At 28.4% G+C, this 23,701-nt stretch overlaps 1 long non-coding RNA gene across 1 annotated transcript in view; it reads left to right on the forward strand.

Moving 5' to 3' along the window:
- Positions 1–23,701, forward strand: part of LOC129914651 (uncharacterized) — a 67,942-nt gene that overhangs the window by 30,838 nt on the left and 13,403 nt on the right. The window contains exon 2 of the long non-coding RNA XR_008772218.1: positions 3,160–3,246. This is a non-coding gene — a long non-coding RNA (uncharacterized LOC129914651). The remainder of the gene's footprint in view (positions 1–3,159; positions 3,247–23,701) is intronic.

Consider the following 23,701-nt stretch of genomic DNA (forward strand, 5'->3'; position numbering starts at 1 on the left):
TTTTTTAATATTCGTCGAATCCCTTACAGTTTTGACTTTTTGGCCTTAGATAAGGTTCAATGGTATAGGCAGTTGAAATAACTAATGTAGGTATGGTCAGATACCCAAAATTGTAAGAAATTCGACGAATAGGTACTAAGAAAAAATATTTATTGCACACACATTTCACATTTTGCCTTGATTTTTTTTTCTATTGAGAAAATTTTTTATTTTCGATAAAATTTGTTTTTAGTATATTTTAATTTGCAATAAAATTTTTATTTTCAATGCAAATATTTTTCAGTTGCAATTACATTTTTTAATGCAAAATATTTTTTTTTGCAATAAATATTTTTCTAAGCCAAATATTTTTGAGTCGCAATATTTTTTTTAAATTCAAATTTTTTTCTTTAGTTGCAATCAATATTTTTTTAATTTAATTTTTTTTTTATTTGTAATAAATATTTTTTTTTTTTTAATTTGTAATGGAAAACAAATGTTTTAAAAATTGGTATAGCATTTGTGTTTCAAATCGAATGAAAACATTACAAAATATCTGTTTACAAAATTTTCCTGATCGCTATAACCTGCCTCTTAAGTATGTAAGAATTCGTTCTCTTTTTATCAAAGAGGCTTTTTTTATTTCTCATTATTGTAGTTCTTCATTCCTTAAATTATTTTATTAATTTTCCTCACTCTCTACAATTTTAATTACTAAATCCATGGATGTCATTATAAAATAATAAATATAAAAATAATCCAGCAATACAAAAATAATAATATATATTTAAAATTTTGTTTGGCATTTAAAAAATTTTCTTATTTGATCAAACTACTAAGAAAGACAGTATAAGTTATTTGACAATTTCCCGTTTGAAAAATGGTTGCCAAGTAAGAGCTCAAGTTTTAAAAATGGCAATCCTATTTTTTCATATTCAATATCAACTTAGTTTTCATTTGAAACCAATTTTAACCTCTGTCGTTATGAGTTAAGTAACTCAACAGTCACCGCTAAGACTATAACGAGCTTTACAAGTTGGTGAGATAAACTTGTTGCTTACAAGAAAGAATTATATTTGGTGAAACGGTAATTCTACAAACTTGTGGTTTTCAAAAATTAGTTGTAATTTCCTTCCTCTTCAGTGTTCTAAGACTAAGCTATTTTTCAAAATTTGAGGTCTTTAAAATTTATATTTTTAGAGATATTGCCTTGAAAAGTTTTTATCAAAAAACTCAAATTTTACTTTTTTGTTTTCCAATTTTTTTTTATTGAATTTGAATACATATTTATAGGTATAGGGGAAGTGGAGGCAAGACCTCAACTTTAGTGTTTAACCGTCTTAAAAACCAATAAAAAATAAAGTGTTTATTCATTAACTTTAATGTTTTTTGTAGGAAACTTCATCATTAAAAAAATTTTTAAAATACTGAATAAAAGATAATAAGTTTTGAAAAAACATCTAACAAAAAACGGTCTTGCCCCCGTATGGGGCATAATCGATCTTACCAGAAGCCATTTATTTCATATTAAAAGTCCTGCCAATAACATAGTACAAAAACGGTCTTGCCCATATAGGCGGTCTTGCCCCCACTTCCCCTACATATCTAGATATAAGCTGCGTTCCTTTGGAAATATTTATCTACTGCTTAGTACTTAAAACTACTTTGAACTACTTTTGCTATACTGAAAAAGTAGTTCAAAGAAGCTTTAAGTACTAAGCAGTAGATAAATATTTCCAAAGGAACGCAGCTATTATGAAAGAGTTTGCAGGTTTTAAAATAGTGAGAGTGTCAACTCGAAAATGCACTTACAAGGAACATTTTGATGTTTTAACATTTTCTAAAATACGCTTTTTTGGAAAAAAAATCCAAAGATATTGCAAGTTGAAAATTTAAATATCTTAAGTCAAACCAAAAATCGCTAAGAAAAACTAAGAACTAGACATTTGACCTTAAAAACAAAAACAAATTTTGAAGTAAAAAATAGACCATTTTGAGCGTGTGTTTCTATAAAACTTTTTAAAATCTCATCTGCTTGAAAAATGCTTCAAGAATTTATACGATATAAGGAAAAAGTTCTATTGATTTATTGGACTGCATTCAAATCATGCTATCTAACTAAAGTGATTAGTCTTCATTAGAAAAAGTAATTATCACCACTCACTTTGAAAGACTTGAATGTCAACTTTCAAAATTCATCTTATCATTATATCATTAGGTCAGAGTATATACATTTTAAATGAATTTCTTGAATCAATGATACCTTCCCGATGCCAAATATAAGTTTATATGTATTTACATCAAAACAAAATCTGACCTACATCTACATTCAATACATTTATATTAAAGTCAAATCCCTGCGAAATATTTTCGACCTAACCAATAAATTTGATTAGGTATATTACATTTAAGTGTTATTTGACCAAACTGCCCAAAGGCATAAAAACACTAGGTATGTTAAGTTTTATAAAGAAAGGGTCATTTCTACACATATCAATTTTCATAGCTATCCCTTTTTATATGCTTTTTGCTTTTGATGGACATAGGTTTGAGAATATACCTTTCCTTTCTGCATCAACACCTTCATTACTTATTAATGTTTTCTTTCGAATTTGTCGAATTTTGAAATTTATAACACCACTCACACACACACACACACATACACATGTGATAAGTGATTTCCTTGCATAAGAAATCCTACTAAAGTTTCAATCATCCAACACTTTACACAGATACATTATTATTACCCTTAAGGTTCATATATGAAGAATATTAACCTTAGCACCTTATTTAATGTTAAAATATTCTTCGTTTTGGTGTTTATTTTATTTTGCACCTTATAACACAGGGTGAAACATTTTTGTTTTCAAAAATTAAAGGAGAAAATTGTATTTGATTTAATTTTAAGAAATAATAAAAACATAATTTTATATTTGAATTTTAAAATTCAGATATGTAGAATATTTAAGTAAATTTAATAATAAACTGAAATTACTAATTCAAAAGTTGAGTATATTTTAAGAAAGTTCAAACGAAAGTGGATTAAAGAAATGATTTTTTAAGAAAAGATGATTAAGCTATGATAAAAATTATTAAGTATACATCCATTTAAATGTATGATTCCTACATTTACAATGGTGCAAGTTATGAATAATTATTTTATTAATTCTTTTCTTACAGATAAATACCGACTCCATGTGTTTAACAATTGTTTGATTTGATGGCATCAAGCTTTTTTCAATCACCATCATCCAAAAAGTCTACATGGTGAGTAGGATGTTTATGACTTCTTTTCATTTATTTCTTTTATTTATCATATAAATGTCCCTTCATCTAAAGCTATTTCTATACCTATAAGATTGCTTTCTTATTCTTCATTTAAGGCAGAAATGTTTTAATATCTATGAAATCGTCTAATCATTTAATCAGAACTTTTAAAAAGTGTTGTTGTGTTTGATATCGCACATGTACTACAAAAGTGTCACAACTCAAAAATCTTCATTTTTCAATAGAGACGATAAACCAATTTAAGGAGAATAGAACGAGTATATTTATTATTTACTTAATTTTTAGAATAGGAAACACACTTTTAACCAATTTTAGACAACCACCATCATTTTAACTATCTTAAACCTTGGAAATTCACGTTTTTAGAGTTGTGACAATTTTCGTGATCTTTGGACTAAAAATGTGTCATTTTTGTCAAAGTAGTTTTTATTTCAAATGAAACATCTAAAACGACATTTTACCTTCTGGAATAAAAACTATTCAAATTATATCAATGGCAACTAGATAGATTTGTCCGGGAAAATTTCAAATATTTTTTTTTGTCAATAACTAAAAAAATCTGTTTTTTGAGTTGTGACACTTTTGTAGTACATGTGCGATATATTTATTTATTGTTTGAGATTTTTTTTTTGGTTTTTGCGTTTTAAAATTATTGTTGATGTTTAAGCCACTAAATAGTTTATCTTATTGAAATAGTCAAGATAGATAAATTGACTTAAAATCTAAATTGGAAATATTAACTAACAAACAAATGAGTTCAAAAAGAAAAAAAAAGTGACTCATACGCCTAAGTGACCCGATCAAGAATAAATTATATTATGCGGTATATTTTCCTGAATACTGTCTTAGTATTTAAGATAAGGATATTATATGAAGTATTCCTCACCAGTGGGAAACTTTCAAAAGGAGATTTAAGAATAAAAAAAAAAAAACATTTTAAGGTAGGCTATGTTCTTACTAGTGATGGGCACTATCGAATGATTTGAACTATCGATAGATAGTTAGTAACAGAATGATTTGAAATATCGAATAGTTCATTCATTTATTCACTCATTTATTCTTTCGAAAAAAACTATCGGGTAAAAACTATCGAATAAAAACTATCGAATAAAATATCGAATAAAAAAAACTATTCGAATGAAAAACTATCGTTTAAGGAAACTATTCAAATGAAAAAACTATCGTTTAAGGAAACTATTTGAATGAAAAAACTATCGTTTAAGAAAACTATTTGAATGAGAAAACTATTGTATAAAAAAAACTATTCGAATGAAAAAACTATCGAATAAAAAACTATCGAATGAAAAAACTATTCGAATGAAAATAGTTACTAAATGAATGAATGATTTAAAACTATCGAGTGAATGAAGTGAACAACTATCGATAGTTCCGATCACTAGTTCCTACGGCATCACTGTGAATTTATTTCAATTTCTATATAATTTCTTCAGTTTATTACACAAAATATAAGTAGCTTACACAATAAAGAGCTATTTTTTAACAAAAAAATTATTGACATTATAGGATAAAAAAATAATTTTTAATTTAAGGGTCTTGACACTTTTTTGTCATGGGTTGGAATTGTGCGAATTACACTACAAGGAAAGGTTTTTACATAACATTTTATTTAAATTTTAATTGTTGCGATAGATGAAAGGCAATAGCCCCATAATTTTAATTTAGCTGTCTTTAAAAACCTCTATGTGTTGAAAATATAAAAAATCTCACTTAACCCCTTTCTCATTCATAACGCTTCATTTATGAACTTAACTTTATTACCTTATTAATGTACATGATTACTTCTCATTTTGGTACCTAAAATTTTGACAATTTTCCGAATAATCTGCACCTTTTAAATGGAATGTAAGAAAAAAATTCTAAATAAAAAATATTTCACTGATTTGCGAATGATTTAATACAATTTCGGGCTATCGTAGAAAAATATTAAAAAAAGCATGAACTACCAGAAACACTTTACGCAGACTACTCTTAATTATGATCTATTTAATATTCTAAAATTTTAGCGAATTTCTGAAAATAACTTAATTAAGTTCAAAACTTTCAAAAATTGATGCGTGTTAAATATTGGAAAATTAAAAAAACAGTTTTTTTTTAACTGACGTCATTTTTTGAAAATTACTTTATTAAGTTTTCAAAACTTTCGAAAATTGATTATGCGTGCTTTGATGTGAAAACTTCTTTAGTGTCGTAGTGATTTGAGAAAAGATGAAACGAAAAAGTGACAGGAAAAATCAATTGATTATAATTTTTTTGTTTTAATAGATAGATGAATGAAATTTATACAGAAGATAGGTAATTAAATAAACTATAATTGTGCAAAATTTCAATTAATTTCATATTCAAAACCTTGAGATAACCGTAAAAAGATGTTCTTTTTCTAAACACGTTATATCTTTTGATCCAGAGCACATACAAATTTTATTTAACTTTAATACGCATGCTCATAATATTACCTTTCATTTGATATATTACACAAGTTGCACTATCTTAAATTGAAAAACTTGAAAAATACTTCAAAACACCTGTGGAGATCTGTTGCCGATGACCAGCCACCAGTGTAATTAGTACCGTAATCTCAGTTTGAAATGTCTACATTGATGGCTTTAAATAATTCTTACTTTTTTTGTAGGCATGATAAAAATATGATTCAAGCATCATATTAAAGGTGAAACAATAAGCCTTCAGATGATGTAAAATTTCTTATAGGTTGTCATATAAGAAATATGGGAAAAAGGTAGATATTTTTTATTTTTTGTTTGGAAAGAAAAATGATTTTTTAAAGTTTCACTTCTACGACGTGCGAACACATGATTTTTTTTAATTCACTTTGAAAATTATTTTATTAAGTTTTCAAAACTTTCGAAAATTGACTCGAGTTTAGTTTTTAATTTTCTAAAATTGGAGCGAATTTTTGAACATTACTTTATTGTGTTTTCAAAACTTTCGAATATTGATGCGTTCATTTTGGACTTTTGGATCGACTGTGGACTTTTAATTCTGAACCTTTTAGCTTATCAAAAACTATTACAAGGCTCAGCACTAAACTTTTCTTGTCTTACACATTTTATAATAATTACTTCTCAGTAAAAAATTCGAAATAAAAATTTCGAAAATAAGAATCGTTTTCATCATTCATTTATTTATTTATTTATTTATAGATGAATGAAAAATACTGCTCAGTTAGTAACAAAATTAAGAAAACACAAAATTTGAATTTATTTACTATTCAAATTTTAGACCTCGAATATCTTATAAATGGTGAGAATAATGAAAAAGTATACGTTTACCTAATTATCTAATAGAATATGATTACAAAATTTGCTAAACAGTCTATTAAAAAGCTTCAAAGCTTCCCTATCAGAAAAACTATTTTTCTGTGTCATCCTGTATTCAAAAATGTATTCCTCTTATTCAATTGGCTATTCAAGTTGGGTACAGAAAAAAAGTGTATTTCAGTAAATTGAAGACAAAAAGAAAATTACAAACCGTCTCGTATCGTGTGAAAACGAAAGTTATCCATAAGAGAAGCGAAAAGAAATTATTGAAACAACCGCGGATCCACTAAATCCCAGCCGACATAATTTGTCGGCAATTTGCCCAAGCCCGAACGGATAGTCTCAAAAAAAAAAAAAAAAAAAAAACAACCCACCTCTTCATACCATTAAGGCTCCTCTAGTTCCTACAAGTTTACAACAACGCCGAACCACGTACCTACAGAGAAGTAACAATTTCTATATAAGTCTGTTAAAATACTATAGCCATTTACAGAAAAATATACATACACATAGTCCACAATATAGGTTGAATGCGGTAGAAAAGCTAGCCTTGTCCGCCCCCTATGAATACTCTGGAGGAGCCATCACCCCGGCCCGGATCACTCCAACACCGAAGAGAAGCAATTGAAATAAAACGAGGGAGTTTGAATAAAAATTATTTAATTTGCTTTTTATGCATGATATGGTATCCTGCAAAAATATAAAGGTGTGTTAGTTGAAATATGTAAGCATGCACCTGTATGGTATGTTAATATCCTTTGGAATTTTCGGTTTTATGAAGTCGCAACGACCAAAACGGCAGTGTTGTTGGGTTGGCTTATAAGCCTTTGGAGTGAAGGTATATTGATTTTTTTTTTTGTATTCATTTTATTAACGTATTATTTCGCTTGCGCGTTTGCGAAGGAAGACCATTAACTACTAGCAACAGCATATTTACTTCAGTATACCGAGTATGTGCGGTTTTTTTTGTTTTTGTTTTTCTTTTTATTTAAAATGGTTGCTATAATGTATTCATTTAAAAGGACGCGGTGGATGGTGGATCAAAAAAGGGTCAGTTCCTTGGAGAATTTATGTTTCCACCGACTGGACTTCTTTTACATAATAACAATTTAAATTGATGAGAATTTACCCATCATGGGGCGGGAAGACAAATTTGAAATTATAATTTGAATTTTATTTCAAATTTTGTTTTAATTTGATTAGCAAAGTTATTTTAGGGCTTCATAAATAGTTTGGAATAAAGATAAGGAATATAATTAAGACAATAAGGAGAATTAAAAAGCTAGTCTTTAAAATTCCTAATAAGCATGACTAAATTCATATATTTTTGATGCCAAGTTAGAAATTAAAGTGTTGTAAAATAAGATATAGCTCGAGTAATGTATGAAAGTCAATAAAGGATTTATTGTCACAAAGTCTATACAAAATGTCTTTATGTGACAAGTTTGGGGATGTTCCTACTTTAAAAAAGGAATAGAATTTCCAGATCAAGCCACAGCATATGATTATCAAAGCACAACTTATCCTGCACAACCCACCATGAGAAATGTCATCACAAAGTTCAATTGGAAAATATTTATTTTTTTAAAAATGTTTCTAGTGGTGAAATATTTTTTTGTGATGAATTGTCCATTGATGGGCTATGATGACTTGTTATTATGATAAGCTGTAAACTGTAGTGTAAAGTGATTATAGTTTTTTTGAAGTGATTATATTTTTGTGAAATAAAATTCTTTATGTTAAAAGATTTTGAGCTTTTGACGATAGCTGGTTTCATGTTTAAAGTGGCAACACCAAATCAAATGACTTATTGTACTCCATCAAGGCCCTAAAAACACAAATTTGTGTCTATTATCTTAGATATAAACATTTTGTTCCAAAAGAAATATTTCAGCAACCAGACTTTCAAGAAACTTTTGGGTTTCAATTTTGAATAAAGCTTAAAGAGACCTTTCTTATGACTTATTCGATGGATTTGGAGGAAATTAAAAAAAAAATTATTTTTTTGGCAAGGGGTTCCCCTTGGATTTATTACAGAAAATGAAAAAAAGAGGTTGTCTGTAAAGTCGGTTTACGGACGATGATTTTACGTGATAATGTCGTCAGAAAACAGGTTGTGTGCTTTTGTTTAAAATGAGTTAATTGAAGCGTTTACTTTTTTCAAACAATCATAATTTACAAGAAAAAGCTAAAAAAAAAATACCTTTTTTATTTTCTCATTATATTATTTTTTTTATTTGAAAAGCTTACAAAAAAAATTATACCATTAAAAAGCCAAATATCTCTTCTAAATAATAAAACCATTTTTAAATTTTTACAATGCGTAAAAAGTATTAAAATAATTTATTAAAAACAATCATTTCTTATGAAAAAAGTGAAAAAATCATTTCCATCACCCAAAAATTCATTTTTTTGATATAACAACCTATAATAAATTGTATGAATCAATTTTTTTGTTTGACAACCTATAAAAGCTTATAATTTCACCTTTCATATGACGTTTCAATCTTATTCCTGCGATGACTAGAAAAAAAGTTAGAATTTTTTAAAGCCAACCATGTCGAAATTCCAAACTGAGATTACGGTACTTCCCACACTGGTGACTGTTCATGATCAACAGATCTCCACAGGTGTTTTGTGGTATTTCGCAAGTTTTTTAATTTAACATTGTGTAGCTTGTAGTAAGTGTACAGTTATGTGTGATATACCAAATGAAAGGTAACATCATCAGAATGCTCAATAAAGTTAAATCAAATTTGTATTTGCTTTAGATCAAAAGATATAACCTGTTGAATAATAAAACTTTATTTTACCGTTATCTTAAAATTGTGACTACAAAATTGATTAAAATTTTGAACAGATATAGTCCTGTCTATTATCTATCTACAATATAAATTTCATTTATTTATCTTTTGAACAAAAAAAGATAAAAGTAAAAACCGGTTAAAAAAGGTCAAAAAACTTAGGACAAAAAAAACTTGTTTTTACCGTTATTCGGTCAAAAGCCATTTTGAAATACCAATTTTTTGCACATGTATGCTCACAGTTATAGACTACATGTTCTATAAGCTTGAGATTTTTTGAATGCTACAAAAAATTAAAAAAAAAATAAAAACTCACCCGAAAATACCCCAAAATAAGTAGGTGTTTTTCAAGTAGGTGTTTTTCAAAAATTCATATTTCGAAACGCAGAGACTTAAAAAAAAAATCCGTATCAGACCCCTAACTTTTTTTTTATTATCTTTCGAATGACGTTTTTCAAAGTGTCAAATAAAAATTTCCCGACCTATAATCACTACTTTGGCAAAGGTCTACTTCATGTTTTAGTTTTAGAATAACATTAATAGCTTAGTTTTGGAATTTTTTAGAATTTTTTCTGCAGAGCAAAAATCAATTCACATCATTTTTGCACCAATGATATGTAGATTCAATTATATTGAACTTTATGACATTGAGTACAGTTTTATTCTTCCAAGAAATATGTACGCTTGTATTATATTATGGGCTTTACATAGAATCACCATGGAAATGTCTTTTCCCTGGAAATGTATCATTGTCCCAATATTACTCACAGTTCGGCTATAAATCTTGAACTTCCTATATGGAATTACTCTGAAAAATTTATATTTGATTTTAACAAATTTCTTAGAAATCTTTTATTACATAATCAGTAAGATATGTATGTGATGCAAATTTTGACAAATTATTTCACGAGAAATTGTATTTCGAAATAATTCAAATTATTCGTTTATTTATCCACACCTTTAACATTGATGAAAAGTGAAAGTGAATCTTGAAATTAATTGATTTTCGAACAGAAAGAAATTTCTTGAGAAATTCAAAAATAAACAATAATAGTGTCTTGCATTCAAAATAAACAAGATTTTAAGAACTTCTATGAAAGTTTTTTCTAGAGTCATTCACGTGAAATGTAAATTTCAATCAAATAGAACAAAAAATAAGGTAGTGAGGCGGCTTAGCATTAAAAAAGAGTTCAATCGTGCACTTTGTGATAAAAGCATGAAATTAACATCGTTGGTAGTACTCAATATAAGAGTTATTTTGAGATATTGGGCCACATTTTATTCCATCCGGAAGGGTAGATACAAGACTTTTTCTGTGTTGCACTCAATTTGTTGCATATCATAGTATAGGCAATGAAACATTTTTATTAATATTACACATGATTTCGAGATATTTTCTAACGCCCGATCGAATAAAATCATTACCAAAATGTCTCGACCATCATGTAAAAAGTTATTGGACTCTTTATGAATTGTCTTTTACTCAAAGAGCAAGAGTTAAAATATTTTCAAGTACTCCTTGAAAAAAAGTGGTAGGTTGATAAAATTTCGTGTGGACGTTTCATATACCATAGAAAAAAATAATAAAATATGTTCATCAAAAAATTTCAGGTCAAAGGGTGTTTTTTTAGCGAGAAAGAACACTTTTTAAATGGTACCATTGCAGCACATGGAAAATTTTTGAATTTTTTTTAACCGCATATATATTTTATACATCGTATGAGAATCAAAAATAATCAAAAAATGAATTATATTTACCATGGAATGTTGAATTTTTATGCAAAACTTAAATAGCTTGCTTTTATTTTTTATTAAATTTTCATACAAATTAATATTTTGAAGGAGTGAGGTGCTAAAGTAAAAGTATGAAAAATAATTGTGCAGTTTGTGATAGAAGGATCCAATTAATAGGATTGTTAGTACAATATGTAACCCTCATTTTAAGATATTGGGCCTTTTAATATTTCACCTATGAGGATGTACATGAGCCATCTAATAATCACAAATTTCACAAAACTTCATTTAAATTGCTTACTGTGCATCGTTATAAACATCTTTAAAGGTAAAATATTAAGTGGCCCAATATCTTTAAATGAGGGTTATATATTGTACTAAGAATCCTATTAATTTGATCCCTTTGTCACAAACTGAACAATTATTTTTGATGGACATATTTTATTATTTTTTTCTATGGTATTAGAAAAGTCCACACTAAATTTTATCAACCTACCACTTTTTTTCAAGGAGTACTTGGTAATATTCTGAATCTTGCTGTTTCAGTAAAAGACAATTTATAAAAAGTGCAATAACTTTTTACATGACGGTCCAGGCATATTGCTATTGGTTTTATTCGATCGGGCGTTAAAAATTACCTCGAAATCATGTATTATATTAATAAAAAGGTTTCATCAGCTATACTATGATATGCAACAATGCGGGTGCAACACAGAAAATCTCTTGTATCTACGTTCCTGGATGGAATACAAAGTGGCCCAATATCTCAAAATAACTCTAATATTGAGTAATACCCATGATATAAATTTCATGCTTTTATCACAAACTGCACGATTTAGATGCTAAGCCGCCTCACTAAGGACTGTTTTCTGAATTTTTAAAAATTATGGATTCTTCATAAATTTAAAAATATTTACGTAAAAAAAAGCAACCAGATTAAATTATTTAACTTTTAAAACAGAAGAAGAAGCTTTGGAGAGAAAATGCATTCATTAGCCTTCAAAGAACAATAAAATCAAAAGAAAGTCTTGTTAATAATTTTGTTTTTACTCTCAAATTTACGTCTTATTTGACAGTTCTTATTAAGGATAACATAAAAAGAAATCGCCATCAGATCCCACTTTTGTAAGGGAGCTATAGTAGATGAACCACGTAGGATGGGTCTGTTTTTCTCATGTTCCTATAACAAACTCTTGAACGCATACAATATGATGATAAGGTTTATTAGATTTTTTAAAAGAAAATAACAATAATAACTCTAAAACTCCTTAAGAAATTAAGTTGAATACTTCTGTGAGAATTATCATATCAGCCTTCCCACAATGATACTTTATGGAAAATCATGCTTCTGAAAAGCACCTGCCATAAGTCACTAAGAAGATACTTTATTTGACTAATACATCTTTTAATCTTACTAGAATTAAGTTATACCAAGCAAATAAAACACACTTTAAGCAAACACACATTTCTATTTAGAAAATAAAAATAAAAAAATAAATAAAAAAAGGAAGGAAGTAAGAAAAGCCAATATATTTATCCCTTAATCGTGTCACATGAAACTTAATCACTATATAATCAGACTTTAATGCGTGTTTTCACTAGTAAATATATCCTGGGTAGTCTTTCTTATCTTAACGCTAACATGAACTAGCACAGTTTGAGACTCACAGCATGTATAACACTCTCTCAATGATATAGGAACGAAAAAAAAAAACAGTGATTTTAAGTTTAGCAGGCAGAGAGAGAGAGGAGGTATAGCGGTATAGTAGGTATAAGGTATACCTATACGGACTATAATAATTCTGGTGGCTTCATTGAATTGCTCGTTTGTTAAGGTACAAATCCTTCCAAATCCTTTTATTACAAAAACGAGTGTATATAGCGTGTTGTTATCCTGCGAATGGTTATAAAATCACTTTCCCCTTCCTCCTCAACCAATACTCTAACCAGTTTTTAACCACCCTCGCTCTCTGTGGGAACAAGGTCTGACAACTTGCGTTTAGTTTATGAGAGCACGTGTGCTCCTCCATCGCGCCCGAGTAAGAGTATTTTTTTTTTTGTTTGTATTCTTGTGTTTGTGTGTTTTACATATATGTGTGTATGCGGATTAAGCCTGAAATGCCACCAAAGGGATCACAAGGATAATTGGTTTTGCCCTTTTTTTTACCCCAGTGGGTTTTTCTAATACAAAATTGTAAATCATTTGGGGTATGAGGCAGACAACAGGCTGTGCACAAGCAAATCGAGTGAAAAATTGAAGAAGCCAACTGGGGGGACTTGGTTTAGCACTCTACCTCAGACTCTTATAAAAAAAAAAAAACGCTACTGCTGTTTATTATTCTTGAGTGGGTATCGGGGGCGTATATTTTTCTATACCACTCTCTCTCTCTCGATGTTATTTTGTTCCCACAAAAAATAATTTCACTTTCCTGCGGGTATAAAAGGCTTAGCAAGATTAAATTCTATGATTTGCTTGTGGTTTGCGCTACTATTTGCCAGCCCGAGCCCTACTACCACCACCGCAAGTAAAATGCGTGGTAATCGTAGTTCGAAGATGTGTGTAGATATAGCGATATACTTTTAGTGATTTGGTGATATTTGTCGCGATAAAGGTAGGAAACGATGTGACAATTTATTTGACACATAAATGAACAGTTGAGTGTATACGGAAACCTACAACACAATAGTGTGGGTGATATGATTGTGTATTTGTAATAATTTTATAGGTACAGAGAGTTTCCTTTGAAAATTGATAAATCCTTGACTTCCCAGTGAATAGATATGGATATAGGTAGAAACCTATTTATCTTTAATTTTGTGTCACTTTGTCATGAATCATACCTTCGGGAATTCAATCTAACCTGCTATTGATTAAACCATCCAGCAGAAATAGTTGATATTACTTTATTCGGTGTGGTGGGAAAAAAGGTTGATTTCCATGATTCTTACGAATAGGAAATATTTTAAGAAAACTAGGTCAAAAATTAAGGAGTAATATATGATATTGATAGATACTTGTTATTAACACGAAGTGGAATAAAAAGTGTTCGGTTTTATCAGTTGCACAAAATTCTACACATTTTTAAAAGCCGTGTTGTAAAACTTACCTTGTTTTTTGTAATAACACCGAAACAACAGCATGTGAAATTTATGATTTATTATTTTATATTTATAGAGTAACTGAAGTGAAAATAAATAACATATTCATCAAAATCTGTTTAAATGTATCATGAAATTTTGTTTTTACAGTAAGAGATCCTACAAAACATCGACGTTCCTCTAATGAGCTAAGGGTTTTAGTTTTTCAACTTAATTTTTTGTTAAAATTAATTTGTCTCTGTCCATTAAAAAATTAAAAAAAAAGGTTGTCTGTAAAGTCGGTTTACGGACGATGATTTTACGTGATAACGTCGTCAGAAAACAAGTTGTGTGCTTTTGTTTAAAATGAGTCAATTGAAGCGTTTACTTTTTTCAAACAATCATAATTTACAAGAAAAAGCTAAAAAAAAAAATACCTTTTTTATTGTCTTATTAGGTATATTAATTTTTTTATTTTAAAAGCTTACAAAAAAAAATTATGCAATTTAAAAGCCAAGTATTTCTTCTTAAGAATAAAACCATTTTTAAATTTTTACAATGCGCAAAAAGTATAAAAATAATTTATTGAAAACAATCATTTTCATCAAAAAAGCAAAGAAAACATGAATTTTTATCTTCTCACGTCATTAATTCCATTTTTTCCCTAACAACCTATACAAAATTTTATACCACCTGAAAGCTTATTGTCTTAGCTCAAAATATATATATCGATCAGGTCTATGAGACATCTAAAAAAAGAGCTAGAATTTTTTGAACTCGATCAAATTTCATTAAAAAAAGCAAAAAAAAAACATTTATTTTTATGTTCTCAGGCTATGGAATCAATTTTTTTGTTTTGGCAACCTATAAAAAATATATACCATGTGAAAGCTCATTCTTTCATCTTTCCTATGACGTATCAATCTCATTTCAGATTCCTACAAGAGAAGTTAGAATTTTTTAAAGTCAACCATGTCGAATTTCCAGACTGAGATTACGGTACTTCCCACACGCAAGTTTCTTGATTTAACATTGTGTAGCTTGTAGTTAGTCTACCGTTATGTGTGATATACCAAATGAAAGGAAATTGTATCAGGATGCTCATAAAAGTTTAATAAAATTTCTATCTGCTCTTGGTCAAAAGTACCGTTATCTCTAAATTGTGTTTACGAAAATGATTGAAACTTCGCACACATATAGTCGTAGTCATTATCTATCATTACTCTCTATACTTTATTCCTGTATCTATTAAAGAAAAAAAGATAAAAATAAAAAACGATGAAAATCGGTTAAAAACTTTAAAAAAACGTGTTTTTTAAAAATTTGTTTCTTCCGTTATTCAGTCAAAACTCACTAAACGATTTCATGTATGCATAAAGCCAAAACCTACATTTCTTATAAGTTTGAGATTTTTGTAACGCTCCAAAAAAAAGCTAAAAATCAAAAACTACCCAAAAATACCCCTAAAAAACAAGGTGTTTTTCAAAAATTCATATTTCGAAACGCAGGGTGTTGGAAAAAAACTCGTTACAGGCTCCTAATTTTTTTTCTCTCATCTTTCACCTGGCATCTTTAGAATTGTAAAACAAATTTCCTTTACCCAAAATCATCATTTTGTCATAGCCCCAACACGTATACAACGTTCAAACAAAACGTTATAGCTTAGTTTCAAAATGTTTTAGAATTTTTTCTTAAATGCAGTTATTCTTAAATTAGTCTCATCTATCTATAGCAAAAAAATCAATTCTTTACGACTTTGCGTTTAGATTTGAGCCCAAATTTCATCTTTCCGTTTTACCCCTGTTTACCCTATTAAATGACGGAATTTTTAAAAATCCTTCATTTGGATTAAGCTTTAGTTTGTTATTATAATAAGCTATAGAAGATTTTTGTATCTGTAAGAGTTTATTTTTAATTTTGAATTGAAATTTTTTGCCGCACTGCGAAAGTGCGAGAGTGTAACGTTAGAAAATGGCGTCACTTTTTTGTGGTGGCTGCCATGGTTCATCGATTTATAAGACGTTATCACGTCAAAAAAAATGATACGTAGGTATCTCATAACTTTTGCCTCTAAATGGCGTTATAATCAATTTCATGGAATGTCTTATAACCTTTAACTACTGGGCAAGCAAGACGCTTTCAACGATACCTCATTAAACAAAGAACGATAAGTAATATATAATCTATAAAGCCACATGTGAACACTGAACTTACATGAAGTCATATGTACATACCGATCATACACATAACCCACTTTTTGCTTTGCCGCAGTAAGGTTAAAAATGACTTATACACTACGAACCATACATATGTAACTATTTTTTTTTTTTAATTTGTATTGTCAGCGTATTCCTATATTTTAAGACCGTTTTCCCATAAAACGTCAAAAAGCATCGATCTAAGCACAAAATTCCTTGACGTTAAATTCAAGTTTTAAACTCCGATATCACATTTCAACTTTAGGTAGCAATTCACAATTGTTTTTTGCGAAATTTTGTTCATTGTACTGAAAGTAAGAAATAATGTTGGTGGCTGAAATTATTTTTTTTTTTTTTAATCCTTAGTGATGTCTCTAATATACAAAATGCTTATAAAATAGGGTAAAACTATACAATACGCCCCACTTTTTTTGAATCTTTAATAAAACAAAAAAAAAAATAAAGGAAATTAATAGTTTTTTTTTTTTGGTAAATATAAAAAGTTTAGTCTTTTTTCTTACTTTTGGCATATTCATATCGCACCCTCAGTGCAAAAGAGCGAGAACTCAAAAAAATTCATTTCGAGAAAACGCTTCTGCAAATTACATACTGACTCTAAACTTTCCCCTATAACTTTCCATGGGACAGCAAAATTGTTTAAATTAGGAAAGAGTTTGACTTTTAATATAGTAGGAATTGGATAAAAACAGTCATAATCTTTCGAATTTTTCGTTTACGTTAATAACAAGCCCTTCAAAAAAAAAGATAATAATTTAAAAAGCAACATTTCCTCATCATTATCTCAAAAATGTCATTTTTTGACTTATCGCTCTTTTGCACTGAGGGTGCGATATGTACCTACTAAAATATGTTAGCATATATTATATATAAATCGTTTAAAAAAAGTTCAAGTGGGGCGTTTTGTAACTCATTTGCTGGGTAAAACGCCCCACACCAGTGACAAAACGCCCCTAAGGAAAAAGTAGGTACAAATGTATTAAATTAGAAAAATTAAATTATTTGATTTTGGAATAAAGAATTTTGCGATGCTTTGCGGCCACAAATGTTGCAATCTGGTATGTATACATGAAAAAAAAAAACTCGTGAAACGCCATATGGCAAGATATGCGCTGAAAACTAAACTTCTTTAAAAACGGTACTGTAATAATTTTCGTTTTTGACCATAATCGCCGCAGTGCCGTCCTTTTGTAATTTAATGCAATTCTTAAGCATATAGCAAATAAAAAAAAATGTTGATGAGTACTTTACTTCATAATTTACTGGGGCGTATTACACTTACTGTACTGGGGCGTTTTGTAAATTTCGAAGTGCAATACGCGCATGCAAAAATATATCAATCCAAACTGATTTCAAGGAATTGTCAAAAAAGGACTAAGAAGCCCAATTTTTTAACTTTCTAAATATATATATCAATTTGATATGGTCTTTATACTTTTTGAAAAAATGAAATTTTGTCTGCGCTCTCCGCAATATGTTTTGGTACCAAATTTTTTGTTTTGCAGTTTTTTTTCTTTTCAGGGCACACAGAATACTATAACTCAATAACACAATTGACGAGCAACTTAAATTAGTTTGAACAGTTTTCGTTTTGTTTGCTTAACAACACCTGTGTGTGTACGAGACTGGTGGGGCGTTTTGTAAACTTTGGCGTATTGTATAGTTTTACCCTAACAAAATAGTTCTCAAACGAATTATTATAATTTAATAAAAAAAAGAAACAATTTTCATTAATTTAGTTCATAAAAAAGTTACGCATACACCACAGTGACCCTGTATGAGTTCCTTATAATTTATATTGACTTAATAGTTCAACAAGTTAACTTTAATTCGCGGACTGTGACAGTAGTATAGTTGTTGAGTAAAAGGTATACATGTGAGATTGTAAGATTTAATTTAGTTAATTTTTTATCCACTAACCCAAATATTTTGGAAATTAGCTGAGGTTTCATTTACCTACTTCCTTAATAGATACAATGTATAATAATTTTGTAAACTCGATGAGTGAAAGTTGATCTACTATACTACTAGCGTGATCTTATACTATCTAATAGCCACAATAAAGACAAACTTAGAACGCTTTACCCAATTTATTTGCTTTGAAGGTTGAATTTCTTTCAACACGAGTAGTAAATTGATATGAGTTTAAAATGGCCTTATGCATTAGGTATTTTAATTGAAAATTTAAAATGGATGTCTAAAACATCTCGTTCAGATGTGACGTGTAAATGAGTTGCATGTTCATTTCAAATAAAACTTATGTATATTCAAAGAAATCCACCTGAGACCTATAACAGTTTTACACAACACTAGGCACTAAATAAATCAAACTTTAGTCATAAGAGCCAAAAGCATACTCCACTTTTCCTTTCGTCCCTTTTGCTTTTTTTCGCAAATGTTGGTAGGTATAACACAAAGACATAATAACCTACCTACCTATACGGAAAAAAAGAAGATTTTATTTCAAATGTTTAATTAGAGGCAATTCAAGATGTTGCAACCGGGTTTTTATCTTAGTTTTTTTTTTTTGTATACACATTTGAAACAAGTGATTTGATTTGGTAAAGCGAGCCTAATAACACGTGTGCTAGCTGTTTGAAGAAGATCAAAAGATGTCTTAAGTGTGTCAAATAGTCTGTGTCCCGGTTTTTCAGGATGTTATGGAATATCTTTTTGCTTGTCAGAGGGACATATACATTTTTTGAGGAAAAAGATACAAACACAGGAAAAAATTAAAAAATAAAACAGAAAAATAAACAGCAACATCATCAAAAGCAAAGCAGTCATATCGCCAGCAGCACCTTTAAAATAGAACGAATTGTATGAGTGTTTGCTTAAGAGTATTTTTTAAGTATAAATATCTGTGCGGTATATATCTCTATTTATTTAATTGTGTTTCTTTTTTTTATTTGTGTTTTGTTAAAACAAAGATAAGTTCATGCTTTTAAAAATATGAAAGTCTATCATATACATTTAAATTAAATTGAGATAAACTTTTTTGAGTAAAATTTCAGATGATAATAATAATTAGGTAATAATTAAAAAAAAAATTAAGAAAGAATAGTAAAAAGAACAACAATATGAAAGAATGGAAAGAAAAATAGCAAGACAAACAAAATAAGCATTGTTTATGCACTTGTTCCTGTAATAGACTACAGTAATTTGTCATAGCTGTAAATTGTATGATCAGAGTTATGTCATAGCAGCACTCTGAACAAACTTCCTGTTTTTTTCTTTATACGTCAGCATCGTGTTCGTCATCATTGTGCTTTTTATTTTACAGCTCCTATTGATTTCAAGGAAATTCGGGCTACATACCCACACAGACATCCTTATTCAAGTATCTGTTTGATTCCAGATACATTGTTGTATTTCTCGGATTTTCAAGAATTTACTTTCCGGTTATGTTTTCTTTCATAGCTTCCCAGCATCGTTTTCTTACTTGGTTTCTGTTGCGAGTTTTTCATGCAAACGTTTATACTCGTACGAGTATATTCACATTGATGAGTAGAGAACTTGGATTAAACATAATCTCCATATTTCTAGAATTAATGAGAGCTTCGGGGTTTATTTATTGCAAAAAATAGCAAAATTTTGTTCAAATACTGCATAAAAGTTGATAGTATTATAAATAAGAGGTCCATTTCGTGATAGTAGTTCAAAATGACAAGAAGTAACTAAGCTGAGAAATAAATAAAGTAAATTATTAAAGAACCCGGCCGAACAGCTCTGATTTTGATGATCATTTTTTTTTTTTTCAAACCTCGGTAATTAAAAATACTTTAAAGTCTATAGGTTGAAACTTGCCAATATGTTGCCGTATTGTTTTTTTGAATTAAAATTAAATTTTTTTTTAACATAACCATTTTATTTGTTTAAATTTCATAAAATAAATGATACCAAAAGATTTTCTAGGTAATTTAAGGAAAAAAAATATATGGAAGTAAAAGACAATCTTCCCTCGTTTAAGCGATAAGTGCAATTTTTTCACAAACTGACTTCAAACAAAAAAAAAAAATATTTTAAACAACGGCAACACCTACAATATTTACATACGCGTTTTTAAAAAGCAGGAATCTGATTTCTATCTGTAAAATTTAAATCCACTAAATTTAATCAAGAGTTTTTGAAAGAATGGTCCTCAACTCAGAATTTTGGAAAAAAAAATGTTATTAAAAAATTTTAAATGAATTTTTTCAAACTTTTTCGTTGTAAAATATGAATTTATTTAAAAAAAAAATTTGTGTGTTTTGTATTATTTAAAGTTTTTGATTATTCCGAAAATTGAAACAAAAACTCATTTTTAGAAATTTCAGCTTATTCTTACCTTCTCATTTTTATGTTGACAAAATAAGGATAAGATTCCAATGTATTATTAATTTATTACCTGGAAATTTATGACAAATAATATTTCCTAACTTCATGACATTTTCATCTGTTTTAATCTCCAACTCTAAATTATAGTATTATATTAAAAAAAATTAAAAAAAAAACATAACTTTCGAAGAAAAATAGAAAAAATATTGTTTTTTTTTTGTTACTTGAGTGATTGTCAAGATGTCAAAAACTCTATTTTGTACATCTACCAAAACCAATTTAAATTTGTAGAAAAAAAAAAAAAAACGAACGAACAATGAATTTAACAAGACTTTTCATTTTTGCCAGAACAACTTATTCTTCTCGGAATCACTTTCAAATTATGAAATGTCATCTGAAAATCAAGCAAGCAAGCAAGCCTGTGTGCGGGTTATAAGAATTAACCTTTTTTGAAATATTCTAGCTTTTTGCAAAATTGGTTAAAACAAATTTGCTTTTATCTTTGCACGTTTCTAATGGAGTTTGCCCACACTGCTGTTACCATTGCCATTGAGAATGTTGTGGTTTTGCCACACACTCTCTCTCGCTCTTTCTCTATTTTATTCACATAGAATTTAAAGCTTCTAGGTTGACATTTTATTTTATCCCCCGCCAGCCTCTCTTTTCTCTCAACCATCTTTTCAAAACAGCTCTCGAGCAGCAGAAAACCAAACCCAAAATGTTTAGCGTCGTAGTTGTAATTAACTTTTGTGTCGAAACAAACACGAAGTCTTTGACAACGTAATTAAAATTTTCATCATCACAACGATTGGAATTTATAAGTTGAAAACGAACTTTTTTTTTTTCTACTCTTCTCAGTTCTCACCCGTTTCAGCAGATTGGGGGAATCTTTAACCCATGGAACATGTTTTTTTTTTTGGGTTTTGTTTCGGAAAAAGCGAAGTATAGTCAGGATAGTTGTGGTGATTTGGGGGTGCTTTTGGGGGTTGCTTTTAATATCCTTAGGGAATTGAGTTTTATTCTCCGAATAGAGGTCGATTTTTATTTTTGTTTTTCTTTTTTTTTTTTTTTTAAACAATTTTATTAGATGTTATGGAGAGCAGAGGAGCAATGCAAAGAGAATCAACATATATAGAGTATAGGGAGAATATGTGATTGCTTTTTAGATATTTCAAGCACGTACCTGGATTTATAAAAGAGGAACAAAAAAAATTTAAAAAGAAGAACGCACTGAAAGATCTAGAGATAGAGATTCCTACCAACTGCACTAAGCATCTTTTATTCGTATTTAAGTGTGTGTGTGTGTGTGTGTAAAAGTGTAAATATCAAGGGAAACGAATAAAACGTAGGTAAATGCTGCAATTTGTGTTATTTTTTTTTTCTTTCGTTTAACGATTATGTGTCGTAAAATTGTTTAATTCACTTTATTCTCGCTTAATATAAGGTCGTTCAGACAGGTTGATGACCAGTCGTTTATAGAATTTAAGTTTTAAGGTAAGAGTAATTTGGTGTAGTTTAATGGAGTACCTACATTATTGATTGTCAATAGTAAACATGTATATTGAATTTAAATTTTCTTGAGAAAAATAAAATTTAAATAGATTTTAAATTATTTACAAGTTTTTTTGTATTATGTTTGTTGATGTTGTTTACTTTTTAAAACTTTAAAATATAAATGTTTTTTAAATTTCGTAATATTTTTCAAGGTCAAGCATTATCCTTTATACTATACACTGAAAAAAATTAATGTAAATTTTTATATTTATTGTGTTTCTATCAGTTTAAAATTCACACTGTGATTCTTTAGTGGAGTAACTAAAGCAAAACAGCTCAGATTTTGATGATTTTTTTTTTCAAACGTCTGTAATTAAAAATACTTTAAAGTCTATAGGTTAAAAATTGCCAATGTTTCCTTATTGTTTTTTAAAATTAAGTTTATTTTTGAACAAAATCATTTGTTTGCTTAAATTTCATAAAATAAATGATACCAAAAGATTCTCTAAATTATTTAAGGAAAAAATATACATGAGTAAAAGACAATCTTCCATGGTTTAAGCGATAAATGCAATTTTCTCACAAACTGACTTTAAAAACAAAAAAATATTTTGAATACAACGCCAACACCTACAATATTTGAATACACGTTTTTAAAAAGCCTGAATCTCATTTCTATCTGTAAAATTTAAATCCACTAAATTTAATCAAGAGTTTTTGAAATAATGGTCCTCAACTTAAAATTTTGGAAATAAAAACGTTATTAACGCTTTCGAACCCAAGCTATGAAAATCAATATTAAAAAATGTTTTTTCGGTATTATCGGGTCAAAAACATCACAACTAAGAATTATGAATAGCAAAAAGTTATTTTCTAAAATAATAAATAGCAAAACTAGTGTGTTATTCTCATGTTACATGTTAGTAACATGCACAGCTTATGACCACCAAAAAAAGTCGGAGAACTGAGAAAATAACTTTTTATGAAACTATAGTGTATGCTACTTCTTCTAAGCAAAAAAACAAAACACTTTCTGCATTAACATTTTTTATATCTTTTTTTCAAAATTATGACCATATATAAAAAAAAATTTTTTGCAAAAAAAAAAATGTGAATTTCAGTCTCTTTTTTCGATAAAAAAAAAATTAAAGATATGATATTTGACTAACTTTTTGTAATAATCCAGTTAGGCATTATTATCTTTCAATTAAGCCATCGAAACCTTAAAAATTGTTTAATTTAATATTTTTTACGAATTTTAAAAAAATGTTACATGAGAGTAACGCTGGGTCCGAAAGGGTTAAAAAATTGTAAATGTCATTTTTTCAAACTTTTTCATAGTAAAATATGAATTTATTTTTAACAAAATTTTTTGCCATAGATATTATCAGTTAAATTACGAAAAGGAAAAAGGTAAAATTTATTACAGTTTTGAAAAAAAAAAAAAATTAAAAATTACTTCAATTTCAGTGGATTTTTTTGATAAAAACTGAAT

The sequence above is a fragment of the Episyrphus balteatus genome, chromosome 3 (assembly GCF_945859705.1).
Source record: "Episyrphus balteatus chromosome 3, idEpiBalt1.1, whole genome shotgun sequence".
NCBI classification, from domain to species: domain Eukaryota; kingdom Metazoa; phylum Arthropoda; class Insecta; order Diptera; family Syrphidae; genus Episyrphus; species Episyrphus balteatus.